Genomic DNA, 16620 nt, shown 5'->3' on the forward strand with positions numbered 1-16620 from the left:
AGCTGCATCCCACTCTACTCTCTACAGACAGAGCTGCATCCCGCTCTACTCTCTGCGGACAGAGCTATGTCCCACTCTACTCTCTGCGGACGGATCTGCATCCCACTATACTGTCTGTGGACAGAGCTGTGTACAACTCTACTCTCTGCGGATAGAGCAACCACTCTAATCTCTGCGGACAGAGCTGCATCCCAGCCTACTCTCTGCTGACAGAGCTGTGTCCCACTCTACTGTCTGTGGAGAGAGCTGTGTACCACTCTTCTCTCTGCAGACAGAGCTGTGTCCCAATTTACTGTCTTCGGAGAGAGCTGTGTCCCACTCTACTCTCTTAGGACTGAGCTGTGTCCCACGGGAAGGAATATGCTACTTACCAGTATGCATCTGTTCTTGGCATGTAGAGCTGCAGAGTTGTACACTTAGCAATAGATCGCCACCTGGTGTTGGGCTCGGATGATTGCAGGTTGTTGTCTTCTTGGAAGAAGTCTTTTTTGTCATGAGATAGGTGACTCCTCACTTAGACAATACTGCGCATGATCATCGACTCCATCCTCAGATTGTTTTTCGCCATGATGGGAAATGATGGAGTTAGTAGAAGTAAAGAGAAAAGGATGTCCATGCGTTTGCATCTAAGTAAGATGAGTACTGGAACGGATACAAGTCCCGGGGAGGTGGGAGGGCGTGTACGACTCTGCAGCTCTACATGCCAAGAACAGATGCATACTGGTAAGTAGCATATTACGTTCGAGGCATATGAGCTGCAGATTGTACACTTAGCAACGATTGTGCAGCAGTGTATCCCCTAGCGGTGGTCGCTTGTATCTGTTGCAGCATACTGAAATAGTGTTTTAAGGACAGCTTGGCCTACTGCAGCTTGCTGCTTGACTTGCACATCAACACAATAGTGTTTAGTGAAGGTGTGTATTGTAGACCAGTTGCTGCCTTGCATATGTCCTCTAATGGTATGTTTCCTAAGAAAGCCAAAGAGGCTCCTAGTTTGCGAGTGGAGTGCGCTCTAGGAGGAACCGTTAGTGTACGTTTAGCTTTTTGATAGCATATTTGAATACACTTTACAATCCATCTGGAAATTCCTCCTTTAGAGATGGGATTGCCTTTGTGCGGGGGAGAGAAAGATACAAATAGTTGTTTTGTCTTTCTGATGGATTTAGTCCTGTCTGTGTAGTATAGTAGAGCTCTTCTAACATCTAAGGTGTGTAAAGCCCTAACTGCAACAGAGTCCGGTTTTTGAAAAAACACTGGTAACTCTACTGATTGGTTAAGGTGAAAAGGAGTAATAACTTTTGGCAGGAATTTTGGATTGGGTCTAAGAACCACTTTGTTAGGGTGTATTTGAAAAGATGGTTCTTCTATTGTGAATGCTTGTATTTCACTAACTCTTCTGAGAGAGGTGATGGCAACAAGGAAGGCAGTTTTCCATGTTAGGAATTACAGTTCACACTTGTGTAAAGGCTCAAAAGGGGGACCCATAAGTCTTGTAAGGCCCACGTTTAGGTTCCATACTGGTGCAGGTGGTAACCTAGGTGGGATTATTCGTTTTAATCCTTCCATAAATGCTTTTATTGCAGGTACTCTAAAGAGAGATAGATGCTGTCTATTTTGTAAATAGGCTGCAATTGCTGGTAGATGCAGGCGTATGGAAGAATAAGCCAAATTGGACCTTTGTAGGTGTAGAACGTAGCAAGGAATATGCTACTTACAGTATGCATCTGTTCTTGGCATGTAGGGCTACTGACATTCATATCTGTGAATAGATCGCTGCCTAGTGTTGGGTCCGAATTATTGCACAGTGTTGTCCTGGAAGAGTCTTCGAAGTATCACGAGATAGGTCGCTCCTCCCTCGGACAACAGTGCGCATGGGCACCCTCTCCATCCCCAGATTGTTTTTCATCATTGTGGCAGAGATGGAGTATAGTACAGTAAGAGATGTCCATGCAAAGAGAGAATGCTACAGCTGCGACAGGCACCGGGGAGGTGGGTGGGCGATATGAATGTCAGCAGCCCTACATGCCAAGAACAGATGCATACTGGTAAGTAGCATATTCCGTTCGAGGCATGTGGGCTGCTGAATTCATATCTGTGCATAGAATGTATAGCAGTATCTCCCTTAGCAGTGGCTACCTGTGTCAGCTACAGCAGTCTGGAAAAGAGTTTTGAGAACAGCCTGGCCTACAGCAGCTTGCTGTTTGGAATGTACATCTACACAATAGTGTTTTGTAAATGTATGTGTGGTTGACCATGTGGCTGCTCTACAAATCTCATGTAAAGGAATGTTTCTCAGGAAAGCCATGGATGCCCCTAGCTTGCATGTGGAATGCGCCCTAGGGGGGATTGTTAAAGTGCGTTTTGCTTTTAAATAACATATCTGGATGCACTTAACTATCCATCTGGCTATACCTGATTTTGAAATAGGGTTACCCTTGTGTTGTGGTGAGAAGGCAACAAACAATTGTTTTGTTTTCCGAAATGTCTTAGTTCTGTCTATGTAATATAGCAGAGCTCTCCTGACATCTAGGGTATGCAAGGCCCTCTCGGCTACTGTCTGTGGGTTCTGAAAGAACACTGGCAGTTCTATAGTTTGATATATATGGAAATGGGATACCACCTTTGGCATGAATTTAGGGTTTGTTTTGAGAACTACTCTATTTGCATGTACTTGAATGAATGGCTCATGAATAGTTAGGGCTTGCAGCTCACTAACTCTTCGAAGCGAAGTAATGGCAATGAGGAAAGCCACCTTCCAAGTAAGAAATTGTATTTCGCATGAGTGTAGTGGTTCAAAAGGTGGTCCCATTAGTCTGGTTAAAACAACGTTTAGATTCCAGACTGGTGAAGGTGGGTGCCTTGGAGGAATTACGCGTTTAAGTCCTTCCATAAACGCTTTAATTGCTAGCACCCCAAATAGTGAAAGGTGTTGCCTGTTTTGCAGATTTGCTGCTAACGCAGCTAGATGTATCCTGATGGATGAATAGGCTAAATTGCAACGTTGTAGGTGCAATAAGTAGCGAATGATGTTTTGAGTGGAAGCATCAAGTGGGTTAATGTCATTGTTATTACAGTAAATGACGAACCGTTTCCACTTTGCTGCATAACATGCTCTGGTAGTGGGTTTTCTTGCCTCTTTGATAATATTCATGCAATCGGGAGGCAAGTTAAGGTATCCAAACTCTAGGATTTCAGGAGCCCTGCAACTGCGGATGTGGGACCCTGGCAGCAAAGTACTGGCATTTTGCGTTTTCGCTTGTGGCAAACAGGTCTATCTCCGGGTGTCCCCACTTCCGGAAGAATGGTTGGAGCACTTTGGGGTGAATTTCCCATTCGTGCATCTGTTGGCTGTGCCTGCTTAGCAGGTCGGCAACTTGATTGTCCTTGCCTGGGAGGTGTTCTGCCATGAGAAAAATGTTTTTCTGAATGGCCCATTTCCACATTGCTTGAGCTAGGTGCGACAGCTGTGGTGAGTGTGTTCCTCCCTGTTTTTGAATGTAATACATAGCTGTCATGTTGTCCGTCCGGATCAACACAGCTTTGTTGCATAAGTGTGTCGTGAAAGCTTTTAGGGCTAGAAAGATGGCCATTGTAGGAGAGTAGGGTCTGCTATCCTATGGTCACCCCAAATTTTTGCTTTTTGCTTCACTGGTTTCTGACTTAATGTGGCTGTGGGCCTGCTAATCAGACCCACAGCCTGCTGTTCTCTCTCTAAATTACTGCTAATGCACTTTAGGTGCATTACGAATTGGAACTGGTTCACCTTATGAGCCCCTGTACTAGTGCACCCTAGGTGCCCAGGGCATAGGTGTATCCAAGGCCTACCAGGGGCTGCAGCATGTATTGTGCCACCCCTGGCCTGGCCTCCATATTTGACACAACTGGCTGATCACTCAGCTGGGGTAAGTCGGTGTAACCACCTCTTACTTAGGTACAGTATGTCTGTGCCTAACCCTAAACTGGACACATATGTTCCTATCAGCCACTCCTATGGAAGGCCTCATCAATCCTGGAGGCAGAGTGCTTGGAAATATGTGAGATGGTGCTCTAGCATGAGCTGAGCCTGTCTGCAGCTGATGGGAACCACTCCCTAAGCTGTTCCGGGATATTGCCCTACCATATACTCTTAAGTGCATTATAATCCTCGCGGTTATTTGCTATCTTTGGTTTGGCTTTATCAAAACATGTCGAGTAAGGTGTCATACGAATTGGAATACTATCCCCTCGCCAATTCTGGCGACGGGGATAGCATTCCACCCTTCTAGAGGGACACGACATGTGTGTAGCCTTAACCCCGGTTAAAGTTAAACAGAGCCTCAGCATCACAAAATGGATGCTGCCACCACAGACACGAGTCTGGCCTCCTGCTGCTGACCGAAACTCTTCAGATGGTGGCCTGGACAAAGGGTTTCCTGCCTTGGGAGGTGCGAGCACCACCCCAGACAGGATTTTGTGTATTGGGTAGGACAGGGCTGAATAGAATCAGACATGCCCGGGGCACACAAGGTGTCCCCGTGCATAGGCCAGTCCAAACCGGTCCTGGGACTTTCCAGACCCAGGCCTGGCGCGGAACTGGACAAAGGAAAGGGGGTGTAACCGGCCCCTTCCTGGTTCCTCCCAGAGGAGGGACCTAGTAGGTGATCCACCCCTCAGATTGGGAATAAGAGAGGGAGCAGTGCCATTGCACAGCAGATCATCCTGAATCAACTTTACACGAAGAAGAAGACTGGACTTCGACATTCTGCTGCACAGAAGACTGAAGAGAATCTCCCTTGTGGCCTAGGAGTGGCCACCCTGTGAACACAGGTACCAACCAGCAACTCGACGTCTGCTTTGCCGCCGCCTCCCGCCGGAGACCGAGCCCAGAGCCCGACAAGAACCCGACTCCCAGACCTCTCAGAGCCCGATCCACAGTCCCTGCAAAGAAGGGACCCGTGGAGGCACCGAGTGATGTGGGACCGGACCTCTTGGAAGACACTCGAAAAGCTGACTGCGCAGCTTCTGAGGCATCCTCGACGTTGTGCTTTGGGGACTGAGAACCCCCACCACCGAGCAGCCCTTGCACCGAAGAGCAGCCCTCCAGCATCTCCACGATCTGCGTGGGGCCCTTTTGCATTGTGCCACTCGACGCACCATCCCGGCCACTAGCCACGTGGTCAGCGGCCATCTTGGCGACGAAACCGAAGATTTACACAGCAGGTCTGGTTGCTCCAGACCTACCCAAGCACCCGCTCTGACCTTGCTGGTCCGAGTGAACAGCATCTTTCAACTTCTGCGTAGCGTGCATTTGCCAAGGCCTGTTTGCTCCGATCAGGTCGCCGACACCGCCAACAGCGAGAAGCCTACGTGGGACAGCTCGTGACCGACTCCTGGACGTCCTCGACCCCGGGTATCCACGTGGCTGCAGAAAGAAGCTACCCGACAACGCCTGTTTGCACCCGACATCGCCTGGTTCCAATCTGGTTCCACGGTAGTCACTGGCTAGTGACTTTGAACATTGTCCCCTCTGCTTTCAGGTCTTCACATCTTCAGATCCACCCTTGGATCCACCGGAACTCTTCTCATCGAGCCGCCTGCAGCATCTTCAGCTCCAAGCACCATCGACCAGCGTGACGAAACCCGACACTACTTCGACCCTGTGCACCCGCTTCCTGTGGGTGAGGTAACTCAGCTCTGCCAGTGCTCCTGCACTGGTACACATCTCAAGGGCCTGTGTCTAAAGTTTTAACTCCGTAGGTCACTCGGAAGGTTCCTAACTTTCTAACTTTGTGCTTTTTACGCACCATAGACTTTGTATTGAAAAGTGCGTGCACTTTGAACACTGCACCCGAGTCCCGTGGGCCTTTCCCGACTTAGTCATTGCCAGTCTCGAATAGCTCCAGCGATTCCCAAGGCCCTAGGCCTCTTCACTTTCCTCTTGGTATCTCTTATACCACTTTCTTAGTATATGGTTTAGGTGGCCCCTAGGGCTCATCCATATTGTGCAACTTTTGTGTATTTTAAACTGTCTTGTGATTTAACGCTTGTGCTTCTGTGGTCATAAAGAGTCCAGGGGATTTTAATAGTTAATAAATCAATATATATTTTCAATATATATCTGTGTGGTGTCCCTTTCATTTGGTATTCAAGGGGGTTGTGTATGGTATAACAGCTGGCTTCACATGCCTTTCAGAGTTTAGCCTAAGACTGCTTTGTCCACGTTACCACTAGGATAACTGGTCTACAAGGTTGAATTACAACCATCATCATAAGGGTTGCTTGGCATGATACAAAGTGATCACTAAGAATTAGTGAGCATTATATATCAGGCCAACTTCTCACATTGGTGAGCAGCGGATTGGGATCTGAGCTTGCTGTTGTTTTACCATTACAATCTTTGAGATTATCATTTGAAAGATCATACAGGTACCTGCTAGGTACATATAAAACAAGACTAGTATACATAAGTTCTACTGAACTTAGTTGTTGTAGAGCAAAGGGAGTAGCACACCCTAGCTACAACTACTAGATAGGTTTAGTAGGTAAACACCAGTGTAGGTAGATTGCAACACATCCACCCACACTAGAGCAATGTCTGGAACAGAGGGGTCCAGTGGACTTACTCCTGTTGAGAGTGACCCTCCAAGGGCACCATCCAAATTTGCTATTTTTTCCTTTAAGGAATTAAGACAGCTTTGTGTCTTAAGGGGTCTGAAGACAGGGCCTTCCCCTACTACAGACCACCTAAGAGAGCTCTTAGACCAGTCTGAGACTCTAAAGCCCTCTAAGGCAAACCCCACAGGGGATGCTGAAGGAGGCCATCCTTCAGAGGATGACACTGTAGACACCCCTGCCCCTATCATCCTGGTAGATGAGGAAGCCTCCACCACTGGAGCTCCTCAGGTAGATGTAGAGGAAGAAGAAGAGGAGGAGGAGGTGGAAAGCAGTGAGTCAGATGATGACAGAGATAGTCAGGTGCTGGTCAGTAGACTGAACCAGGCTAACTTAAGTCAACTTGGGAATGAATCAGGTAACAACCCATTCAGACCCCCAGGTGGACTTAACCAGGGGCATAGGAGGAGGAGGAATCACTCAGGTGAATCCAATACCTCCCATGTCTCTAGAGGCTCTCATGGTCACTCCAGGAAGGAGATGACTAGCCCTCAGAGAAGGGAACATGAGGCCAAGATGAGAGAGGCTGAGCTTAGGATCCAGAGGCAAGAGTTAGAGGTTGCCCTGGCCAAGGAGAAACTTGCTAGAGCAAGACAGCCTAGAGAGAGTGGGGTAATAGAACCCACTGGTGGCAGCAATATCCACAAGGATAAAGACAGGTCTTTTGATAATAGAAACCTGAGTAAGATTGTGCCCCCCTACAAAGCTGGGGATGATATCCATAAATGGATTACTGCAATGGAGAGAGCCTGCAGAGTACAGCAGATCCCTCAGGAGCAGTGGGCAGCAATCTTGTGGCTCTCCTTTGAAGGTAGAGGCCGAGACAGACTCCTCACAGTTAGTGATGGGGATTCTAGAAACTACCTGGTCCTGAAGAGTGCTCTGATTGATGGGTTAGGCTTAACCACTGAACAGTACAGGTTAATGTTCAGAGATACCCAGAAGACACAGACTCAGGACTGGTCTGAATTTGTTGAGTGTGCCACTAAGGCTCTGGAGGGATGGTTGCTGGGAAGCAAGGTTACAGACTATGAAGGATTGTATAATTTGCTGATGAGAGAACAAATTTTAAATAATTGTCAGAACCAGCAGTTGCATCAACATTTGGTTGACTCAGATTTGACCTCTCCCCAAGAATTGGGAAAGAGGGCAGATAAATGGGTAAGAACCAGAGTTAAGCAAAAGAACCAGAACCAGAACCAGGGTGGTGACCAGAAGAAAACAGACCAGAAGGGTGGGGAGCAGAAAGCTAAAGACCAGAAGTCTTCAACAGGGCCCCAAACTGAGACAGAGGGTGGGTCCCAAACTTCCAAGAAGAAGAAGAAAGAAGGTCAGAAGAAACCCTGGTGTAAAACTTGTAAGAACACCTCTCACTGGACAAGTGAGTGTAAAAAGGGTGGAGCCCCCAGCACTGCAGCCCCTAAGGCACCTGCACCCACTAGTACAGTTAGCAGTGCTGGTCCTCAAGCCAAGGGATTAGTGGGTATCACTTTGGGAACTGAAGGAGATTCTGACCTAGTCAGAACCCTTACACAGGCTGTTCTGGTTTGTGAAGGGGACATAGATTTGACCCCTGACATAAGTCCCAGTAACCTGGGCAAATACAGACAGACACCTTTGATCAACAATAAAGTGGCTCAAGCTTACAGGGACACATGTGCCAGTGTCACTATGGTGACACCTAACTTTGTGGACCCTGGACAATACATGCCAGGCGATGATTACCTGGTGACCAATGCCAGCAATGTCACTACTACACATAGTGTGGCACTTGTTAACTTTTCCTGGGGAGGGGTAACTGGCCTAAAGAAAGTTGTGGTTAGTGCTGATCTCCCAGTAGAATGTTTGTTGGGCAATGACCTGGAGAACTCTCTATGGTCAGAAGTTGAGTACAGGACTCATGCAGAGATGTTAGGGATATCATCACATGTCCTTGCTGTGACCAGGTCACAGCCAAAAAGTGCCTCTCTGAACCTCAGGTCTTGGATCCTGGAACAATGGACCAAGTACCTTCCAAGAAGAATAACAGGAGGGTTAAGGCTGCGCCTTCCCAACTGCCTACAAGTGAGGATCAGGATTCACAGGAAACTGATCTTGAGACCCCTGAAGGAACTGTCCCTGAAGAACTTGAACCTGATCAGGTTGAGTTTCTGGGGACAGGGGGACCTTCTAGGGCAGACTTGGGGCAGGCTCAGTTAACCTGTCCTTCTCTTAAACCCCTCAGACAGCAGGCTGCTGCTGAGGCTGCTGGGAATGCTCAAGGTGCCCATAAAGTATATTGGGACGATGGACTCCTTTATTCAGAGGCTAGAGACCCCAAGCCTGGTGCTACCAGGAGGTTGGTTATACCTCTGCAATTTAGGGGCTTCCTACTCACCTTGGCCCATGATATTCCTTTAGCAGGACACCTAGGCCAGAACAAGACTTGGGACAGGCTTGTCCCTCACTTTCACTGGCCTCACATGTCTGAAGACACCAAGGAGTTTTGTCGCTCCTGTGAAACCTGCCAAGCCAGTGGTAAAGCAGGTGGAACAACAAAGGCCCCCCTGATACCACTACCTGTGGTGGGGGTTCCCTTTGAAAGAGTGGGGATTGATATTGTTGGTCCAATGGATCCCCCTACAGCATCTGGGCACAGATTCATACTGGTGGTAGTGGATCATGCCACCAGGTACCCAGAGGCAATTCCACTTAGGACCACAACAGCTCCTGTTGTGGCCAGGGCCTTACTTGGAGTTTTCTCCAGAGTGGGGTTTTCTAAGGAGGTAATATCAGATAGAGGTGCCAACTTCATGTCTGGATATTTGACAGCTATGTGGAAGGAATGTGGTGTCAACTACAAGTTCACCACTCCTTATCACCCACAATGCAATGGGCTTGTTGAGAGATTTAACAAGACCCTAAAGGGCATGATTAAAGGATTACCTGAAAAGCTCAGGCGAAGATGGGACATCCTTCTGCCCTGCCTTTTGTTCGCTTACAGAGAGGTCCCACAAAAGGGGGTTGGCTTCAGCCCCTTTGAATTGTTGTTTGGGCACCCTGTAAGAGGACCCCTGTGTCTAGTGAAGGAAGGATGGGAGTTACCTCTCAAAAAGCCTAAACAGGACATAGTGGACTATGTACTTGGTCTCCGCTCCAGGATGGCAGAGTACATGGAAAAGGCATCCAAAAACCTTGAGGCTAGCCAAGAATTACAAAAAGCTTGGCATGACCAAAAGGCTGTCCTTGTTGAATTTCAGCCTGGACAGAAGGTATGGGTGTTGGAGCCAGTGGCCCCAGCAGCACTCCAAGACAAATGGTCTGGACCCCATACAATTCTGGAGAAGAAGGGAGAGGTTACCTACTTGGTGGACCTAGGAACTCCCAGGAGCCCCCACAGGGTGCTCCATGTGAACAGATTGAAGGCATATGTCAGCAGGGCAGACATGGGCTTGCTCATGGCTACAGATGAGGGACAGGAGGAAGAGAGTGACCCTCTCCCAGACCTGCTCACTCAGAACCCTGAGGATGGCTCAGTTGATGGTGTGGCCTTAGGTGGCAGCCTCACTGAACATCAGCAACATGACTGCAGACAAGTTCTACAGGCATACAGGCATATGTTCTCATTGACACCCAGTCAGACTAACTGGTGTACCCATGTGGTGGACACTGGTGACAGTCTTCCTGTAAAGAGCAAAATTTACAGGCAACCTGACCACGTCAGGGACTGTATAAAGACTGAGGTGCAAAAGATGCTGGAATTAGGTGTCATTGAGCCTTCAGAGAGCCCCTGGGCTAGCCCAGTGGTTCTGGTCCCCAAACCTCACACCAAAGATGGCAAGAGAGAGATGAGGTTCTGTGTGGATTACAGAGGACTCAATGCTGTCACCAGGACAGATGCACACCCTATTCCAAGGGCAGATGAGCTCATTGACAAGTTGGCTTCTGCCAAATATTTGAGCACATTTGACTTGACAGCTGGCTACTGGCAAATCAGGTTAGCTGAGGAGTCTAAAGCCAAGACAGCATTTTCTACCCCCAGTGGGCATTATCAGTTTGTGGTGATGCCCTTTGGTTTGAAAAATGCACCTGCCACCTTCCAAAGGTTGGTGAATCAAGTCCTCACTGGGTTGGATGACTTTTGTGCAGCTTATCTGGACGATATTGCTGTCTTTAGCTCCACCTGGGAGGATCACCTGGTCCACCTGAAGGAAGTGCTTGAGGCTCTGCAGAAGGCAGGCCTCACTATCAAGGCAACAAAGTGCCAGATAGGGCAGAGTAAGGTTGTATACCTGGGCCACCTTGTAGGTGGAGGCCAAGTTCAACCACTGGAGAGTAAGATCCAGACCATCAAGGACTGGTCCCCTCCAACCACCCAGACTCAGGTCAGAGCTTTCTTGGGCCTGACTGGGTACTACAGGAAGTTTGTTAGGAACTATGGGTCCATTGTGACTCCTCTTAATGATCTGACATCTAAGAAGATGCCCAAAAAGGTTCAGTGGACAGAAATCTGTCAAAAGGCATTTGATGACCTGAAGAAGGCCATGTGCTCTGCACCTATCCTGAAGAGTCCTGACTACTCAAGAGAGTTCATTGTCCAAACAGATGCTTCTGAGTTGGGAGTGGGAGCAGTGCTTTCACAGCTTAATGTAGATGACCAGGACCAGCCCATTGCTTTCATTAGCAGAAGGCTGACCCCCAGAGAGAAACGTTGGTCAGCTATAGAGAGGGAGGCCTTTGCTGTGGTGTGGGCCCTGAAGAAGTTGAGGCCATACTTATTTGGTACTCACTTCAAGATTCAGACCGACCATAAGCCCCTCCTATGGCTTAATCAGATGAAGGGTGAAAACCCCAAACTACTCAGGTGGTCCATTTCCCTACAGGGGATGGACTTTACAGTGGAGCACCGCCCAGGGACTGACCATGGCAACGCAGATGGTCTCTCCAGGTACTTCCACTTAGAACATGAAGACACAACTGGTCAAGGTTAGTCTAATGTCCCTGCGTTTGGGGGGGTTATGTAGGAGAGTAGGGTCTGCTATCCTATGGTCACCCCAAATTTTTGATTTTTGCTTCACTGGTTTCTGACTTAATGTGGCTGTGGGCCTGCTAATCAGACCCACAGCCTGCTGTTCTCTCTCTAAATTACTGCCAATGCACTTTAGGTGCATTACGAATTGGAACTGGTTCACCTTATGAGCCCCTGTACTAGTGCACCCTAGGTGCCCAGGGCATAGGTGTATCCAAGGCCTACCAGGGGCTGCAGCATGTATTGTGCCACCCCTGGCCTGGCCTCCATATTTGACACAACTGGCTGATCACTCAGCTGGGGTAAGTCGGTGTAACCACCTCTTACTTAGGTACAGTATGTCTGTGCCTAACCCTAAACTGGACACATATGTTCCTATCAGCCACTCCTATGGAAGGCCTCATCAATCCTGGAGGCAGAGTGCTTGGAAATATGTGAGATGGTGCTCTAGCATGAGCTGAGCCTGTCTGCAGCTGTCGGGAACCACTCCCTAAGCTGTTCCGGGATATTGCCCTACCATATACTCTTAAGTGCATTATAATCCTCGCGGTTATTTGCTATCTTTGGTTTGGCTTTATCAAAACATGTCGAGTAAGGTGTCATACGAATTGGAATACTATCCCCTCGCCAATTCTGGCGACGGGGATAGCATTCCACCCTTCTAGAGGGACACGACATGTGTGTAGCCTTAACCCCGGTTAAAGTTAAACAGAGCCTCAGCATCACAAAATGGATGCTGCCACCACAGACACGAGTCTGGCCTCCTGCTGCTGACCGAAACTCGGCAGATGGTGGCCTGGACAAAGGGTTTCCTGCCTTGGGAGGTGCGAGCACCACCCCAGACAGGATTTTGTGTATTGGGTAGGACAGGGCTGAATAGAATCAGACATGCCCGGGGCACACAAGGTGTCCCCGTGCATAGGCCAGTCCAAACCGGTCCTGGGACTTTCCAGACCCAGGCCTGGCGCGGAACTGGACAAAGGAAAGGGGGTGTAACCGCCCCCTTCCTGGTTCCTCCCAGAGGAGGGACCTAGTAGGTGATCCACCCCTCAGATTGGGAATAAGAGAGGGAGCAGTGCCATTGCACAGCAGATCATCCTGAATCAACTTTACACGAAGAAGAAGACTGGACTTCGACATTCTGCTGCACAGAAGACTGAAGAGAATCTCCCTTGTGGCCTAGGAGTGGCCACCCTGTGAACACAGGTACCAACCAGCAACTCGACGTCTGCTTTGCCGCCGCCTCCCGCCGGAGACCGAGCCCAGAGCCCGACAAGAACCAGACTCCCAGACCTCTCAGAGCCCGATCCACAGTCCCTGCAAAGAAGGGACCCGTGGAGGCACCGAGTGACGTGGGACCGGACCTCTTGGAAGACACTTGAAAAGCTGACTGCGCAGCTTCTGAGGCATCCTCGACGTTGTGCTTTGGGGACTGAGAACCCCCACCACCGAGCAGCCCTTGCACCGAAGAGCAGCCCTCCAGCATCTCCACGATCTGCGTGGGGCCCTTTTGCATTGTGCCACTCGACGCGCCATCCCGGCCACTAGCCACGTGGTCAGCGGCCATCTTGGCGACGAAACCGAAGATTTACACAGCAGGTCTGGTTGCTCCAGACCTACCCAAGCTCCTGTGAAAAGGAGCACCCGCTCTGACCTTGCTGGTCCGAGTGAACAGCATCTTTCAACTTCTGCGTGGCTTGCATTTGCCAAGGCCTGTTTGCTTCGATCAGGTCGCCGACACCGCCAACAGCGAGAAGCCTACGTGGTACAGCTCGTGACCGACTCCTGGATGTCCTCGACCCTGGGTATCCACGTGGCTGCAGAAAGAAGCTACCCGACAACGCCTGTTTGCACCCGACATCGCCTGGTTCCAATCTGGTTCCACGGTAGTCACTGGCTAGTGACTTTGAACATTGTCCCCTCTGCTTTCAGGTCTTCACATCTTCAGATCCACCCTTGGATCCACCGGAACTCTTCTCATCGAGCCGCCTGCAGCATCTTCAGCTCCAAGCACCATCGACCAGCGTGACGAACCCCGACACTACTTCGACCCTGTGCACCCGCTTCCTGTGGGTGAGGTAACTCAGCTCCGCCAGTGCTCCTGCACTGGTACACATCTCAAGGGCCTGTGTCTAAAGTTTTAACTCCGTAGGTCACTCGGAAGGTTCCTAACTTTCTAACTTTGTGCTTTTTACGCACCATAGACTTTGTATTGAAAAGTGCGTGCACTTTGAACACTGCACCCGAGTCCCGTGGGCCTTTCCCGACTTAGTCATTGCCAGTCTCGAATAGCTCCAGCGATTCCCAAGGCCCTAGGCCTCTTCACGTTCCTCTTGGTATCTCTTATACCACTTTCTTAGTATATGGTTTAGGTGGCCCCTAGGGCTCATCCATATTGTGCAACTTTTGTGTATTTTAAACTGTCTTGTGATTTAACGCTTGTGCTTCTGTGCTCATAAAGAGTCCAGGGGATTTTAATAGTTAATAAATCAATATATATTTTCAATATATATCTGTGTGGTGTCCCTTTCATTTGGTATTCAAGGGGGTTGTATATGGTATAACAGCTGGCTTCACATGCCTTTCAGAGTTTAGCCTAAGACTGCTTTGTCCATGTTACCACTAGGATAACTGGTCTACAAGGTTAAATTACACACATCATCATAAGGGTTGCTTGGCATGATACAAAGTGATCACTAAGAATTAGTGAGCATTATATATCAGGCCAACTTCTCACAGCCATCAACTCCAGAAGGTTGATATGCATTTTCTTTTGCTGTACAGTTGAGAGTCCCTGTACCGTGTAGTGTAGGACATGGGCTTCCCATCCTACTAGGGATGCGTCTGCGGTCAGGACTATTTGTGGGACAGGCTCTTGGAACAGTCGTCCCTTGCAAACGTTTTGTGGATTCCACCAATGCAGAGAGTTGTATGCCCGACTGGTCACCAACACTAGGTCCTTCAATTGCCCGTGAGCCTGGTTCCACTGCCTTGCTAGGCATTCTTGTAGCAGACGCATATGTAGTCTGGCATGAGGGACTATGAATATGCACGAGGCCATCATGCCTATTAGTTGCATAAACACTCGTGCTGGTAATGAGTGTTGGGGTCTGAACTTTTGTATCAACATTTGCATTCCCTCGACCCGTGTTGTGTTGGGATATGCTTTTGCTGCCAGTGTATCTATTGTTGCTCCCAGGTACTGTTGGACGTGGGAGGTTTGTAGATGTGAATTTGGGTAGTTTAGTGAGAATCCTAAACTGTGCAGGAGATGTTTGGTCTTTGACATGTGGTCGGCACATTGCTGGGCTGTTGGCGCGTGTATTAGCCAGTCGTCCAGATAAGGGTACACATGGATGTGTTGCCTTCTGAGATGTGCTGCCACTGTAGCTAGACATTTGGTGAACACTCTTGGAGCTGTTGTCACCTCAAATGGTAGGACCTTGAACTGGTAGTGTTGTCCTTGAATGGTGAACCTCAAATACATTCTGTGAGTAGGGTGTATTGGTATATGAAAGTATGCATCTTTGAGGTCCAAGGTCGCTAGGAAGTCTCCCTGGCTAAGCAATGGTAAGACTTGCTGGAGAGTGAGCATGTGGAAATGCTCCGACAAAATGTACAGGTTGAGGGGCCTGAGGTCCAATATTGGCCTGAGAGACCCGTCCTTTTTTGGAATAAGGAAGTATAGGGAGTATACTCCTGTTCCTTGATGGTCTAGTGGGACTGGTTCTATCGCCCCTTTTTGCAGCATACTGATGACCTCTTGCTGTAGTAGCGTTATATGTTCCTGTGACAGTGGACGGTGCACGGGTGGTATGTTTGTTGGTGTGGAGGTGAGTTTGAGGCAATAGCCATGTTGGATAATTTGCCTGACCCACTTGTCTGTGGTGATTTTTAACCAGACTGGCAGAAATTGTTGTATTCTTCCCCAGACTGGTGTTATGTGGTCTGGGGTTAGTGCCAAGAAGTCACTGCTTGGTGTTAGTGGAGGATCTATTTGCATTGCCTCCACGACCTCTTCCCGTAGTATTGTTTCCTCGATATCCACCCCTGCTGGTGTTTTTGGTATATGTGGATTGTGTGTTACTTTTGTAGTTGGAGGATTGCTGTGATGTCCCTCGTGCTCCTCCTCTATAATTGGAGCGACGAAAGGAGCCCCGGTGTTCTTGGGACAGAAGAGCTCCCATAGACTTTGCAGTTTCTGCATCCTTTTTTATTTTGTCCAGAATTGAATCAACTGCTGGACCAAATAAAAAGTCTGGGTTGATTGGCTGATTAAGAATTGTTGATTGGACTTCATTTTTAAAGCCTGATATGCGAAGCCATGCATGTCGCCTTAGCAGCACACTTGTATTGATGGATCTGGCAGCTGTGTCTGCCGCGTCTAGGGCACATTTAATTGAGGCATTGGTGATGAGCTTTCCCTCTTGTATAAGTTCATCTGCCTGCTGTTTGTAGGGATCAGGTAAGTATTGGAGAATTTCTTCCAAACTGTCGTAGTGCGCCCTATCATATCTGGCCAGCAAGGCCTGTGTATTGGCTATTCTCCCTGAGTTTGCTGCCTGAGCCGCCACTCTCTTGCCTGATGCCTCAAAGATTTTAGACTCCTTGTCTGGTGGAGCGGCTTCTCCAGTAGTCTGGGAGTTTGCACGCTTACGTGCGTTGGAGACCACTAAGGAATCTATGGGTAGCTGCCCTTTGATGTATGTAGGATCTATAGGTGCAGCCCTATATTTTTTCTCAATTCTAGGGTTTATGACCCGTGCTCTAGCAGTGTCCTTAAAAATGTCACTTGCATGTTTTAATACCCCTTTTAACATTGGGAGTGTTTTAACGTGTCTCTCAGATGTTGTTAGTGTATCAAAGAATAAGTCTTCCTCAATAGCATCAGAGTGCAAATCTACATTGTGGTAGGTTGCTGCTCTATCCAGTAGTGAATTAAATGCTACTGTATCCTCTGT

This window comes from Lissotriton helveticus (assembly GCF_964261635.1).
Source record: "Lissotriton helveticus chromosome 1_1 unlocalized genomic scaffold, aLisHel1.1 SUPER_1_unloc_10, whole genome shotgun sequence".
Taxonomy (NCBI): domain Eukaryota; kingdom Metazoa; phylum Chordata; class Amphibia; order Caudata; family Salamandridae; genus Lissotriton; species Lissotriton helveticus.